Source organism: Dama dama, chromosome 33, assembly GCF_033118175.1.
Source record: "Dama dama isolate Ldn47 chromosome 33, ASM3311817v1, whole genome shotgun sequence".
Taxonomy (NCBI): Eukaryota; Metazoa; Chordata; class Mammalia; order Artiodactyla; family Cervidae; genus Dama; species Dama dama.
In genome coordinates this window covers 8,821,910-8,836,378 of record NC_083713.1, presented here as the reverse complement: position 1 = coordinate 8,836,378, position 14,469 = coordinate 8,821,910, and the positions used below count along the sequence as shown (strand labels likewise).

General features: G+C 47.6%; 1 pseudogene; it reads right to left on the bottom strand.

Annotated features, from left to right (window-relative positions):
• Window positions 1-1,171: 1,171 nt before the first annotated feature.
• The window catches only part of LOC133050745 (liprin-alpha-3-like), a 34,160-nt pseudogene continuing 20,862 nt past the window's right edge, over window positions 1,172-14,469 (bottom strand).

Below are 14,469 nucleotides of genomic sequence, written 5' to 3'. Positions count from 1 at the left end.
AACAGAAAAACAGAATGGTAACAATGAACTGTACAGGTAAACTGAAGGCACTACCCACATGTAAAGAGACATGCCGTCTCTGTCTACCAAGCTATCAGCGGCATCATAAATAACACACCGTGATCTGAACGCATCTCTTGCTGGCTTTTTTAATGTGCCACTGAACAAGTAAAAGTTACATTTGCTACTTATACAATCCAGAATGGCTATGTCATCAAAATCTAAAAGTGTATGCCTAGATCCATTCTTTAAACAAGTTTACAAACAGATGTAAAAAGATGGTTTACAGAAGAAAAATGAGGCCTTTGTCAGAGCTGCATCATGCTGTCTGTCTGTCGGGGATGTGGCTCCTTCACCATCCAGCACATCGGCTCCGCAGCGGGCGCAGGGCATCGCGATTGGTCCCGGAAGAGTCTCAGTGGAGAGGAGGGATCCGGGTCCACAGAGGCCAGGTTGTGGGACAGATTGTCATAGGCTTCTTCTAGTCATACTTTCAGCCCAGATTTCAGTAGAAGCTCACACTCAACACCCGTACTTTTACATCACTTCACGCTGCAGACAAAAAGCATTTCTTGCTGGAAAAAGTACAGTTTAGGTCAGTCGTTAAAATGCGACCATTGGTTGAAATTAAGTTTGCTCATTTCAGAGTGATTGTTGGAGAGCTTGGTTACATTCTGGAAGGATAATGCACACCGTGTCATGATGGTTTTACAATCGCAGGAAAACCCCTTCTCTCATGGTTTATCATTTAAAAATCAAACAAGAATAATGACAATAAATGCATCATTTACAAAAGCCCTATGTTTGTTCATAGGCTTTATACAGACAAGCAGTACAGTACATTCATTTGAAAGACTAAAATCAGGTATCAGAAGATGAATTGATCTGAAAGGATATTTATAGCCTGAATATACAAGAATAAGTATCTATCTAAATGAAGTCATAAGTTTACATAAAGATAAGAAACATTAAATTCTAAAATATTTTCTCTCTGGTATGCATGAATTTTTCACTAATGAAAAACCCTGTAATGAAATCTCTTCAGGTCCATATAACAAGTAGTAACAGATTAAAGATTGCACTGCCGCGGTGGGAGGGACACCCGTGCCCAGGGACGCTAGGGAGCCTCGGGCCGTGGTCTGACCACTCCTGCGGCAGCGGGGCGCCAAGGTCACGTTCTCTGCCGCTGAGGGCTCTCCAGGGCCGACCTCCGGAGACCCGCCGACCCTCCACTCCCAGGGCGTGGCCTCCGTGCCCCCTCGGGACCAGGCCGGCCTGTGCTCACCCCGAAGCTCAGCAGGAGTGAGTCCTGACTGTGGCGGAGTCCAGCCTCTGCGTTCCCGCCACGCTGCCGGGTCCCAGGAGCGCGGGAGGAAGCGTGTAAACCCAGAGTGCGGTCAGTCGTGGAACATCACACGGGCTGGAGGACACACACACTCACTCCCGCAGCAGCGCCCACTCCTACTCAGGGTCTGGGGAAACTTCTAGAGGGTGGATGATCCAGAGAGAGCGAGCCTGGGGGCTGCCACATGGGGGTCCCTGCCACCCGGGGTGGGGGTGGGGGTGGGGGCGGTCACACTAGAGCAGCAACGGCACATTCGATGACAGAAGCGCCGACATGGGGACAGCCACTGCACGTGACCAGCTGCCAGCCTCTCCTTAGACCTCCAGATTCACAGGGATGCATGACGTCTCTTCCAGCCCTCTGGACTGGATCTGTGAGATCGGGACGTGGGAAGGGACCAGCTACTTGTGGGTCAGTGGCCGGGCCCTCGTGGCCTGGAGCCCCGTGATCTGCTGTCCTGGGGGCCATGCCGCTCTCCACAGGCCGCTTCAGGGAGGGCAGAGCACGGGGCTGATCTAAGAAAGCGGAAACTCAGTCTCAGCCTCCCTCGGAAATGTCACCACTAATGTTGTTTTCTCATCACAGTACAGGCTGTAGGGCCCAATGGGTCGGCCCCGACCCCCAACTCCAAGTTGACTAGGAAATCTCCATAACCCCCTAGCAGAAACCCGCTGCCCCCAATTCAACATTTTCCGTCTTCCCCTGGGCCCCTCAGGAACACATCTGATGAGTCTCTGGCCAGGGTTCCAGAGAGGGCTGAAGACAGCGGGGGCTGCTGATGGAGCAGGCCACCTATCTAAACCCTCTGATTCTAAGCGCCCCGGACGCCTGCTGCACTGCGACTTCAAAAGCCTTGAAAACAACCCAGTTACACAGTTTATACCCTGCCTATCTCACGGGGTTTGTAAAAGGTCATCTGCCATATATTATATTCCCGACACCTCTTTCTAGGATTCTTTCTAATTTATCTAAACTCTAATGTCTATGCCAGCGTGTGCATCTGGCAGGGAAATGTTGGATTTATAATGAGGAGAATGGAAAATAAAAAAGCAAGCAGTAAGACTCTTCAATCGACTAAAGCTAAGCTGCAGTTAAGATCTGTAAAAATGAGCTGCATGCTCCTTGGAAGGAAAATGCCGTTTAAAACAGGAGAGCGTCCCTGGGTCTCCCCCACCCCTGGTGAAGCGTGTCATTGAGTTCTGGTGAAGAGACGATGCTGCTTCCCTGTAAGCCCCCTCACCGAAGTGCCCAGCTTAACACTTTGCTCTGTCAGAGCAAGTGAGAGCAAAGCTTATGAATCTACTCGTGGGAAGGGCTAATAACAGGAACAAAACGGCACCAAAGAGACCCTCCAGGCCCCGCTCCCTCGGGGTGAGCGCACACTCCCTCTGGGATCCCCCAGTGTGGCCAGCACCGCCAACCAGGGAGAAAGGAGCCCCTGAGACGCCGCTGTCACGGACGGGACCCTGGCGGCATGGGGGGCGCGTGCACAAGGCGTCTGAGCCACAGAGCCTGACCCCGGCCCAGGCTGTCTGGCCGTCTGTCTTGCCATCAAGTGGGGACACAGCGGCCCCGGGCACCCAGCCTGGACGAGCAGCGTTCTCCGGCAGGGAGGCCGTCAGAGGGAAAACCAGAGCTGGGTTTGAAAGGACAACTGCCAAGCCGGTGTACTTACGGCCCGGCTGAACTCGGGGGAGGACCTCTCTCGGCCTCACCTTCTTCCTTCGCCCCATCGACTGACAGCGTGCAGGGGCCCGAGGGTGGGGACAGCGAGGACGGGACCTGGCGGTTTGCGGGCAGAGACTCTGCGCACGCAGCAGCTGAGCCACAGACATCCTGTGGTCTGAATGTTTTCCTCCAAGAAGGCGCCCTCCTCAAGCTGTTATCATCATCCTTGGAAATTACAGGGCAGAAAACAAGACAGATTTTAAAACAAAGGACAAAAACAGAAAGCCACCAGCCCTTTAAATGGCCGAGTTTGCTACTGCACTTTTGTCCACGTGTATTTGACCCCATTTGTGATGACCATGTGACTGATTTGCCCAAACTGGGACCAGAGGAGCGTGGCAAGGGTGGGGTAACACGCGTGCCAGGACCCTGACTGCACCCTAACTGGACCACCCTGGTTGCCCGGGTGGACATTCCTCCTGACAGTTAGCAGGTTTCACTTCTCACTTTGGAGAAATCACATCTTGCTATATAATACAACACACTGTCATTTGCCATGGAAACATTTTCAAGCTGTAACCAGCCCTGTCTCACACTGAACAGAGCCCATGGATGCTTCTTCAGGTGTCCGATTCTCCTTGTCACACTCACGTCTCCTTAACATCCAATGAAGAGAAGAACTACAGTGTGGGGCTGAACGAGTCACGGTTGTGTGTCACGGGGAATTAATGTTTTGTGTGTTTTCAGTACACTTACGAAACAGTCCCCCAAGCACACGGGGCCTGGAATAGGGTAAGGCCATCCAGTTGCTCCCCAAAACACAACTCACAGACACCATTCCTAAGCAGAAACCAACGTTTCAATATAAAATAACTTTGAGGGAGACTAAAACTTAAATAGCAAAATTTAAATAGGTTTTCTAATGACTCAAATGAACTCAATCACACCAAGATGAGCTTTCAATGGACCATCTCCCCAGCCGTATTTTTATCTTTACTTTCCTTCTTAGTAAACCTGGAGATGAAAACGGCACTTACATGCACAGGGCGATAGTAAGGATTAAGTGAATGAACCTATGAAGGTACCTGGCCTCGTTCAGTAAGTTTTGTTACTGTTACTGCTATCAGTGATCTATTTTCTGAACGTTCGGGGAGGTCTTACCCTGTGTTTAATGGGGAATATCCGTTTTGAAATTTTATTTTATTTATTTTCGGCTGTGATGCGTCTCTGGTGCTGTGTGCACACTTTCTCCGGTTATCACGGTCAGGCTTCACAGTGCAGTGGCTTCTCTTGTTGTGGAACCCAGGCTCGAGGGCACGGGGGCTTGTCACCTCATGGCATATGGGGCCTTCCCAGGCCTGGGATCGAACTATTGTCCCCTGCATTAGCAGGCGGATGATTCTAACCCGCTGGACCACCAGGGAAGCCCTACAGCTAACACCTTATTGAGAATCGCTCCGTTGTACTCAGGCGCTCAGAGCCACAAGCGCACAGCGAGGCACTGCCCCAGGGAGACCCCGCATGGACAGCCCGCGTCCCCTCCGGCCTCCCCACCCGCCTGGCAACTGAAGTGCCTCCGCCTTCCTCCCGCCCCAGCGGAGAGGCTCCCACTCCATCGTCAAGGACACCCCCTCCGGCCTGGGCACAGGACCATGCTGCCTCCTCACGTCCTTTGACGGGGGGCCAGAGCAGTGTTCTTCACACTCACAGGCGTGCACAGCGGGCCCTGCCCTTCTCGGCTCTGGAGTGATCTGCAGCCTGCAGCAGCATTTGTGAGTCGAACAGGACGCATGGCACAGTCACAGGGAGATCTCCAGAGTCGTGGGGAAGTGCTCTCCCCTCAAGACACACAACCTGCAGAGCGATGTGAGCCCGAGGGCAGAGCACAACTTCTCTGGCCACAGAGGCCGATCTCAAACACTCCTTCCCATCTGCCTCCTCTGTAATGATGCGAGGTGTGATTTCTCCTCGGAAAGCATTTCCTGAATTTTCCTTTCCAATAGGAAATCTCTGAGGCGGCTTATACACTGGGAACCAAGAAATAGGACTGTACTAGCCTTTCATTCTGTGCTAGTTCATTCTGGCTTTCTTCTCTTTTCCTTTCCAGTTCTTTTCAGTCATAATTCAACCTTCACAGGCACACAATTCCACACTGCAAACTGTTTCTGTTTCCAAGAGAAAAAGAAAAAAGTTAGACCTGGCCACAGGCAAACGTCTCTCAGCCAACTAGTAAGAACTACTTGCACTGACTGACCTGTGAAAACTGTCAACCATTTTCAGTCGTCCGCAAAGGTCTTTCTCGGTCAAGTGGTCCAGCATCCGCGTGTCCACAAGGCACTCCATGAGGTAGCTGCGGCACTGCCGGAGGCCCAGGCTGGGCAGTCACTCGGTGCCGATCCGCTCGAGGGTCACGTCCCTGTATGCAAGGGTCTGCTTTCAATAACGAAGGATGGTTAATTCAGGAAAAACAACAACAACAAAAAACCCCATGGAAACAGTCACAAGGGCCATTTAAGTCATCTTAAAAATGGATTTTTAAACAATTACATATTCTCAAAGGCTAAGCTAAAGACAACATTGTTGCTCATAACTTCAAAATAATTTGATCTTTTATTTGCTACCTTTTAAATTTGCTGGCAAAGTTTTAGACAAAGAAACTACACCATTAAAAGTCTATGACTCATCTGTGGTAATAAATTTAACCTATCGACCAAACCATGATAAAACTGTAACTGACTGCACATTACTTCTCTGATATAGCTTTTATATGTAATATAATAATATATCAACAAAGAATGACCATGACTCATGAACAAGTTTGAAGGATCAACCTAACTCTACTCACTAAAAACATCTCTGGCTGGCTTTAATTTTAGTTTGAACACTTTGTTTTCTAAATTTCTCTAGCAAAACATCTGCTAATTTCAAAGTCAGTTAAGTGAATTAAAAATAGGTTTAAAAAGAAGAGATAAGGAATACAAGAACTAAACTCGACTGAAAGAAGAAATAGACAAACCCACAATTACAGTCAGGGACCTCAATCTTCCTCTCAGTGACTCAATAACTGATTGAACAGGGAAGCCAAGCAGACAACCATCCAAGGTCAGTGAGGATGTAGAAGCTTTTAAACAGTTCTCCAGGCTAGAATACTGGAGTGGGTTGCCAATGCTCCTCCAGGGGATCTTCCCAACCCAAGGATCAAACCCAGGTCTCCCACATTGCAGGCAGATTCTTTACCATCTGAGCTACCAGGGAAGCCCTCTTAAACAGCACTATCACCCATCCTGATCTCACTGACACTTTATAGAGCACTCCGTCCAACAGCAGCACGATAACACTCTTTTCAAGGGGACACAGGACATTCTTCAAAAGACAGACCAATCTCAGCATACTTAAAGTGACTAAAATCATGCAAAGGATGTTTTCTGATCTCAACAGAATCAAAATAGAAATTAAAAAACCCCTGATATCCAGGAATCTCCCAAACATCAGGAAATTAGCATATGTCTAAAGAATTCATGTGGCAAAGAAGAAATCACAAATGAAATGGGAAATAATTTGAAGTGGATGACAGTGAATATACAATATGCTAAAAGCTACAGGACATGGTTAAATCAGTACCTGGAGGGAAACGGATAGTGTTAAATACGTACACAAATGAAGAAAGATTGTGAATCAATAGTCTAAGACTCTATCTTAGAAAACTAATAAAAGAACAAATGAAATCCACAGAAAGAAGAAAAAGAAAGAGCAAAAATCAATGAAATGGGAACCAGAGAAACAAAACGAAATGAAGAAACTAAAATCAGGTTCTTCAGAAGTATCCGTAAAATTGACTAAGCAGAGTGATGAAGAAAGAAGAGAAGACATAAACTACCAATGTCAAGAATCACAGAGGGAGCATCAGTACAGATCCTACAGACACTGGAAGGATAGGGCAAACTGTGAACAATGTTAGGCAGCTTAGATAAAATACCCTACTTTCTTGAAAGACACAACCTATGAGAGCCACTCAGTAAGAAACAGATGACCTGGATCTATTAAAACTCAAATCTGTACTTAGAAATCCTATCCACCCACACACCCACACACACAAAATCTCTACCCTAAATGACTTTACCAGTGAATCCTAACAAACAGCTATGAAGAAAATCCCAGTTAACACAAACTATTCCAAAATAGTGACAAAAATAACACCCAACTCATTCTGAGGCCAGAATTCTCTTGATACCAAAACCACACAAACATATTACAAGAATATCAGTATGCCTCTGAGACACAGATGCAAAATTCCTTAAAGACTCATCAGGAAATCAGTTACCATTGAAAACTACAAGGTATCATGACAAGCAGGGTTTATCCCAAGAACATAAGATTAGGCCAACATTTGGAAAAAATCAGTGAAATCCACCACATCAATGGGCTGAAAATAAAAACCACAGTATTACCTTAAAAGATAGAGAAAAGGCATCTGACAATATTCATCACTGATATGTGGAAGTCTTAGCAATCTAGGAACGGAAGAAAACTGCCTCAACCTCATGAATAGCATCTATGAAACATGTAGAGCTGACATCATATGGTGCTTTCTCCCAAAGATCAGGAACAGAGCAAGGACGTCTACTCTTATGTCTTTTATTCCACTCTGTACTGGAACTCCTAGCCACTGTAACAAGACAAGAAAAAAGAAATCGAAATCACATGAACTGAAAAAGCAATACAACTGTCTTTGCTGATGACATGATGATTAACATGGAAAATGAATCGACAAAACAGTTACAAGCATGAAAGTGAGTTCAGCAAAGTTGCAGTATACAAGGTCAACATGTAAAAATGCACTCTATTTCTAAATACTAGAAATAAGCCAGAAATTGAAATTTTGAAGAATACCCTTAATTATAATGTCATCAAAACCTATGAACTCCTCAGGAATAGATCTAATGGAATATGTGCAAGATCTGCATAGTGACAGTGGACACCTGACATGTATATACACACACACCAAAGAAGGCACTTGACGTTCTTCAGTCCAAGAAGACTAAGGTATGTGCTGAGGAATTCCGTACATTATGGAATTCTTGGACCTAATACTTCCTGACTACCAGCGTGGATTGTTTCAGAAATTGGCCTCTGATCTACTATTTACACCAAAAAAGCTAGAAGGAATCATAAAAACTCCAACAAGAACACTCAAGTTCTAATAGAAAAAAAAAAAAAAATTTCTATTAGAAAATACATTTCTATAAATAATCATGAGTGGAGATAAACATGAAACATTTTTACATCATCACAGTATCATGTGTTTTCACTCTTTCAATTACAACTCTCATCTCATAAGCCTGACACTTAGAGCATGAATATGTGGTATTATTTTCTTACTTGTTGATTATGGATTTTTAAATAGACACAGAATGCAAAGACTTTGCTAAATAGAGAATTCCATGGAAGGAGAAGCCTCCTCATTTTTGTTCACTCGTTATATAGTCTATTCACATTTTAGTGGTCGATAATATAAGTTCCTGGGAGGATCAGGCTCAGTCCCAGGGAGACCCACATCTCCTGGGCTGTCATCCCAGCCCGTGGAAAAAATGCACACAACAGGGCTCTCTCAGGAAAAGAGAACATTTGGCACAGAAGAGACTCTGTAGGGTCTATTTTTCCATCACTGAAACGGTCACAAACACAAATCAGTTTTCTGAACTCTGAACAAGGTGAGAGTGATGGCACGGATCCCGTTCAATCCGGTACCACCAGTGGATAGCACAGTCCCATGTAGACCCCTGGGTGACGCTACTGGCTAAATTAAGACATTAAAATCTCTGACCACAGCTTGATGTCTTCTGCCGGAGAGCCCGAGGCCATCTCAAACTTCCCTTTGGCTCAGGAGCAGGTCACTGTGTGCCAGCACAGGGGAGATGCACGTTACATCATCTGCCCTTGACGGCTTCACAGAAAGGGGTTCTTGCTTACGCTGAAGACCAAAACTTAGCAATTCTGGCGTCGTTGGCATGGCTCATCCTTGTTTGGATTTCCATTGCAAAAAGCAAACGTTCAGCTTAATTTATATGTCAGCTTAATTCCCAAGATGCAGGCAAAGTTCTGCCTCTTAGTGTAAAATATACTGGTATTTAAGCAACAGTGAAATGCGCTCTTTTCAATTCACTGATGGTCATTACTGACTGGGTTAAATAATTAATGAGGATATTTATCTGGAGCAGAGGCACAGAATACCTAAGTCAAGGTGCCGGGGTCCAGCCCCAGCAGGATCGAGGGGAACCCTCAGGATGAACGGCGTCGGCGAATGAGAGAGAGAGAGAGAGAGAGACCAGACCAGGAAGGTGCGGCAGAGTCTGGCAGTTGCTTTATTTTTCACCATAGCCTTTATACCCTAAGTTGGTACATTTCTAAGGGGCAGATAAGCATACAGACTTAGTTTAACAACATCAGCTTGTCCTTCACGAAACCAGGTGTGCTCTGTATATTTTTTGTTTATGAGAGTCTTTTCCCATAGATTTTTTTGTACATTATCTTCTGGCCTTGAGGTTAGCAGAAAACAGAAAATTGGCAGTCTCATGGTACAGCAAGTTGTAACATAATAGAAATACAATCTTGTTAACATAAAAGTCAGTCTTTTTGCAGAAATTCTCAGCTAAATTTATCTAAAAAGTTTAACACACAAAGACTCTGTGGCTCTGGTGAGGCAGCCCCTGTTTAGCGCTCTTGGTTAAAATTAACAATTATCTTATTGTTTTTACACTAGGGCTAAACTCTTATTTTACTAGATCTGCAACTACATTAACAATAGTTTCTACTGCACAACCTCAGCACATTAACATCAATCTAACGTTGATCTAATAACCACTTTTAAAACAATATTTTTTGTATTTTGTAATAGGGCTTCTTCACCCCCCAAAGGGCTCTGTGCCTATTAGGGCCTTATTAATGGTTAATCTCTATGTATAATATCTTTTGGCTTTCAGATCTGTTGACAATTTATGGCTTGCACCTGGTGCAACTTTAAGCAACTTCAGTAGCCGACCCTGTCTTTTTTGTGGTTAATCTATTTTCTTTCTATTAGGTGTCATCTCCATGGGAACTAGATAGGATTACATTTTTCACAGAACAGAAATGCAAAGGATTGCAAAAACAGCAGATATGGCACAAAATAGGCTCTTAGTCTAAAAGTTAATTACCTGCAAGAAGTCGCCAGCTAATCTCTATCTAAACTATTTTCTATTAGGTGTATATGTGGCTATAATATTTGTGGAGCTTTTCTCACCCCGCGAAGGGGCCTATGCTTAATAGTTTCTTTTGTTAGTGTACTGTGCTTAGGATGTTTAGAACAATCATGAGCATTTTGTGCAATGAGAGCACATATTTATCAAACAAGCCAGAATGCCAGCAAAAGGGATTGAATTGAAGCATTTCCTTCATCCCTGGCCCCTTCATAGGGTACCAGTGTCCAGGAGATTTATTAATTAGCTTTTAAGTTGGTCTTTATTCAGTGAAAGAAGAGCAGGTGAGCTCTCGGCAGGCAACACAAGAATCTGCAGCAGGGCAAATAAGAACAACAGCAGATAAAGGGGGAGGATATAGGGTAGGGTAGAGGCCGAGGCCAACCTGGAGGGTCCCTTATCCTAGACGGCCTTGCCTGTCAGGTGTTTTCCTCGTGACCTCGTCACGGATGGGGTCCCGGATGGCCTTGCCTGCCCAGTATTTTCTTCATGACTTTGTCACGGGCGGGACCCCCCCATAACGGCTCCCAGCATCAAGGGGAGGGGGAGTTCACAGAATCATATTATAGCCACTTTGCTCTTCTGTTAAGTGATATAATTGGCTTTACTTCTGAAGCACAAATAGAGGGAAATGGGTGTTTCACCTCTCAGCTTGTGGTCAGGAAAACTCTGATTCAGAATTCCTTTGATTCTTTGGTTACACAGGTATCTTTCAGGGTCCATACACAGCACTGCCACCAGGGAGCCCCTCAGGGAAACTCCTGCCCACACCTGGTAGACTTCGACTTGTCGAGTGTCACAGAACAAAGTCGGTGGGGTCACAGGCAGGAAAATCACTGTTTTCAATCAAACTGTCTCAAAGCAAGGTTGCAAAACAGTTGTGACAGAGTTTTTGCTTTTGAGTTCAACTGGGGACCTAAAAATTCAACATGTGCATTAAGCAAGAGTAGGCTAAATTTCTGAGAAGTCCATCAGTAGGAAAGACTTTGGAACACATAGGGCTAGGACAGTCCACGGTAAATACCGACAGAGGCAGCGTCTCTATGGCAACTCTTGTGTTGGAAATTTATTTAAACATGATTTTCTCATTAGCAGATCTCATAACTGACGCTACCCCACCGGGGACTGAAACACACCACCCAAGTAGCTGCCCAAGCCATAGGGCTTTGCAGGAAAGAACGTGTATCAAAGAGATTTATGTCCATGAGAATTAACTACCAGAGATGTTCAAAACTGTCCATGAGACGTTCTCTTTAATCTTTTGCTTTGCTTCAGCTAATGCTTTCAAATCGTTACCAGTATTCTGACTAAATCAAGGTGTTGAAAACATCAAGAAAAGTAAATTACAAATTCTCACCCTCCCATTCTTTTTGTTGCTATATATATAGTGAAGAATACATTACAGAAAGTCTCCAACCTGAGCCCAGCTTCCCTCCTCATCCTCCTGATGTTACTTGGTTAGGGATACAAAAGAGCAGAACGATTAGGACTGGTGAGTGGGGGACAGGAGCACCTTCACTCTGCAGGGGAGGGGCAACCGAACTTGGAGACAAGCGTCACAGGGTCAGAGCAGCAGGCAGCAGCCATGCAAAGGCCTCAATCCCAACATCTCATGCAAAGAGCGCCCCCCACCCCCACCCCAGCAAGCACACCCACAGAAGAGAACACTAGGCCCCAGGGCTCAACCGCGGTCCCAGAAGGGAGACAGGCATCGAGTCTGTTCTACAGGGAGCAAGTCTACCAACTTCAAGTTCCTGAAACAAACACAACGTAAGATTAAATATGGATTATTCATATGTTTAACCAATACCTAAGAGAGACACTGATCCAGAACAAATGGAATGTGAAACGACATTTTTGTTTTCCACCAAAAGGCCGAGAACGGCCGCCCTGAGGTGGGGCCGCCCGGGGAGGGAGAGCAGCGCGCGCGGGACTGGCGGTTGGCGGCGTGGCCATGAGTGCCTCCATCTCCTGTGCTCACCAGACGTTTCCTGAGGTCTAGGGGGCCCCGGGACCAGCCACACCCCGGCCAGGGCAGCAGTGGCAGAGAGGACAGGTGGCAGAACCGGGAGCCCGGGCGCGGAGGGGCGGGCGGGGGCAGAGGCCGGCCCCCACCGCCCCATCATCAGCGCAGGGAGAACATGCCAGGCCTGCTCCTGGAACGACCCTGCCCTCCTAACACTGGGTCCCAGCCACAAGGAGGGAGCCCCAGCGCTTCGCCTGCAGCGCTGACCGCCTGAGCCAGGGGAGACGGCGAGAGGACAGAGCGCCCGGGGGCGCCGCTGAGTGCAGGGAGCATTCTCCAGGAGCTGTGAACGCCGCGCGCTTAGAAGGCTCCTGCCCAGGCAGGGCACAGCGGCCAGCTCTGGGTTCTGGGGGCACGGCCCTGAGCAGGTGCCCGCCAGGGACTGGGTCTCTCTGTATCAGAGGAAGCTGCGGGGGCTCCAGCAACGGCACCCCGCGGCATCGCCGGCTGAGACAGCCGAGCCCCCAGGGGGCGGGCGGGCTCCTGGGGAGCTGCTGTACCCCATCCCCGGGGAGCAGCCTCCTCCCGGGGGCTGCTGCTTGTGGTCACCGCCGGTTAAACTCAACTCATAAGAAGCTCCTTTACTGAGACTCTTCATCAAACCTCCGGGGAACTCTCAGCACCTCCATTTCTCAAAAGGTGGCTCTGGTGAGCCCTCCGGGGCACAGAGAGCGGAGCAGATATGCTGAGAACAAGCGCATCTGTGCGGGGTGAGCTCACCACCGTCACGCTCGCACTTAGAGGCCAGACGGACGAGAAAGCCTTCACGCTTTCCGTGTGCAATGATCGTGAGCTGAGCCAGGGCAGCTCCTCAGGGCAGGTACGTCTGGGAGGCCACGTCTCCTCACCAGGGTTCCTTTCCAGAGTGGACATACCGAGCTTGGCGACTGGGCTGTGTCCTCAGTCCGCACTCGAGAAATGAGGAGCTGGCCGGCGCTGATCTCCTGGCGGCAAGCCATGTTTGCACCAGATTTGCTTTAACTTTTCCAACGAGGAGGACCCTCTTACAGGACTTTCAAGGTTTCCCACGTGGAGGAAACTTGGATGAACACGACACGACTTGGTGTGAACTGGCAGATGTACGGACTCTTAAAACCCCGAGAGCCCAGGGTCTACAGCTCCCAAAAAGGAAACTGCTGAAGAGCACAGGCCAGACAAGTCAAATGAGGGGAAAGCAATGCAGCCTGGGGGCTAAGCCTTTTCTCTTTCACTTTCTTGACATTTATATTTCCATGTGTTTTAATACATTTTCAAAAACTTCCTTTTGTTACAGTTTTCACATTTTCAAAACTCCCTTTTTTATGTTTTCAAAAACACCCATTTCTCTGTTACAATGCCACTGCAGCCCAGCTGTTACAAAAATAATCTGTCTGAAGTATTCCATCCTCTATCTTTTAACAACACAACTGCCACAATGAAAAGCTGTCATGGTTTTGAATGCTAGAACTTTAAGCTGGAGCAGCGGACGTCTGTATAGAAAAGCCCAGAAGCGATACAAACGCGGAGGGGAGGGGGTGAGCTCTCCCTACGGAAGGGGGCAGGTGCACGGTTCTGGACGTGGGAGGGGCGGAGGGGCTGCTCAGGGACGTGATCTCCCGGATCGCCAGCCGCAGCTTCAGCTGGCGCAGCGGTTGCTGATGCCGATCTCACGCTGGATCCCTGTGCCCAACAGGGCGGACATGATGGCGTCGTTCTTCACGCTGGCTGGGCAAGCAGCCACATACCAGGCCGGCATCCCGACCCAGAGCTGCGGACGGGAGACACGAGGCAGGAGGTTATGCGTGGCTGTGGAGGGACTGACACTCCCAGCCCAGGACGGGGTGGGGTGGGCATGGGGTGGGGGCGCATACACACCTCCCGCCAGACCCCAGCAGCCGGCCCCTCCCATTGTGCAAAACGCAAGCCTTGTCTCCAGGCTTCCTGAAGCAGCTCGTGCCCACAAGTAACGAGACATTCAAAATTCAAGAATCACTACTATACACGGATATCAAACAAGTTAACCTAGGTATTTATTCTCTTTATGAATGTGCAACAGTGAAACAGTACGTATCTCCTCATTTTCCGTTAATCTTCTAAACCATCTACTTAATGACAGTTCAGACATTTTACAAAGAACACCTGAGTCATGGAATGCTGAATGACTCCCCGCAATTCCCTACAGAATCACCTCCTTCCAGGAGGAAAGAGTTATTGCC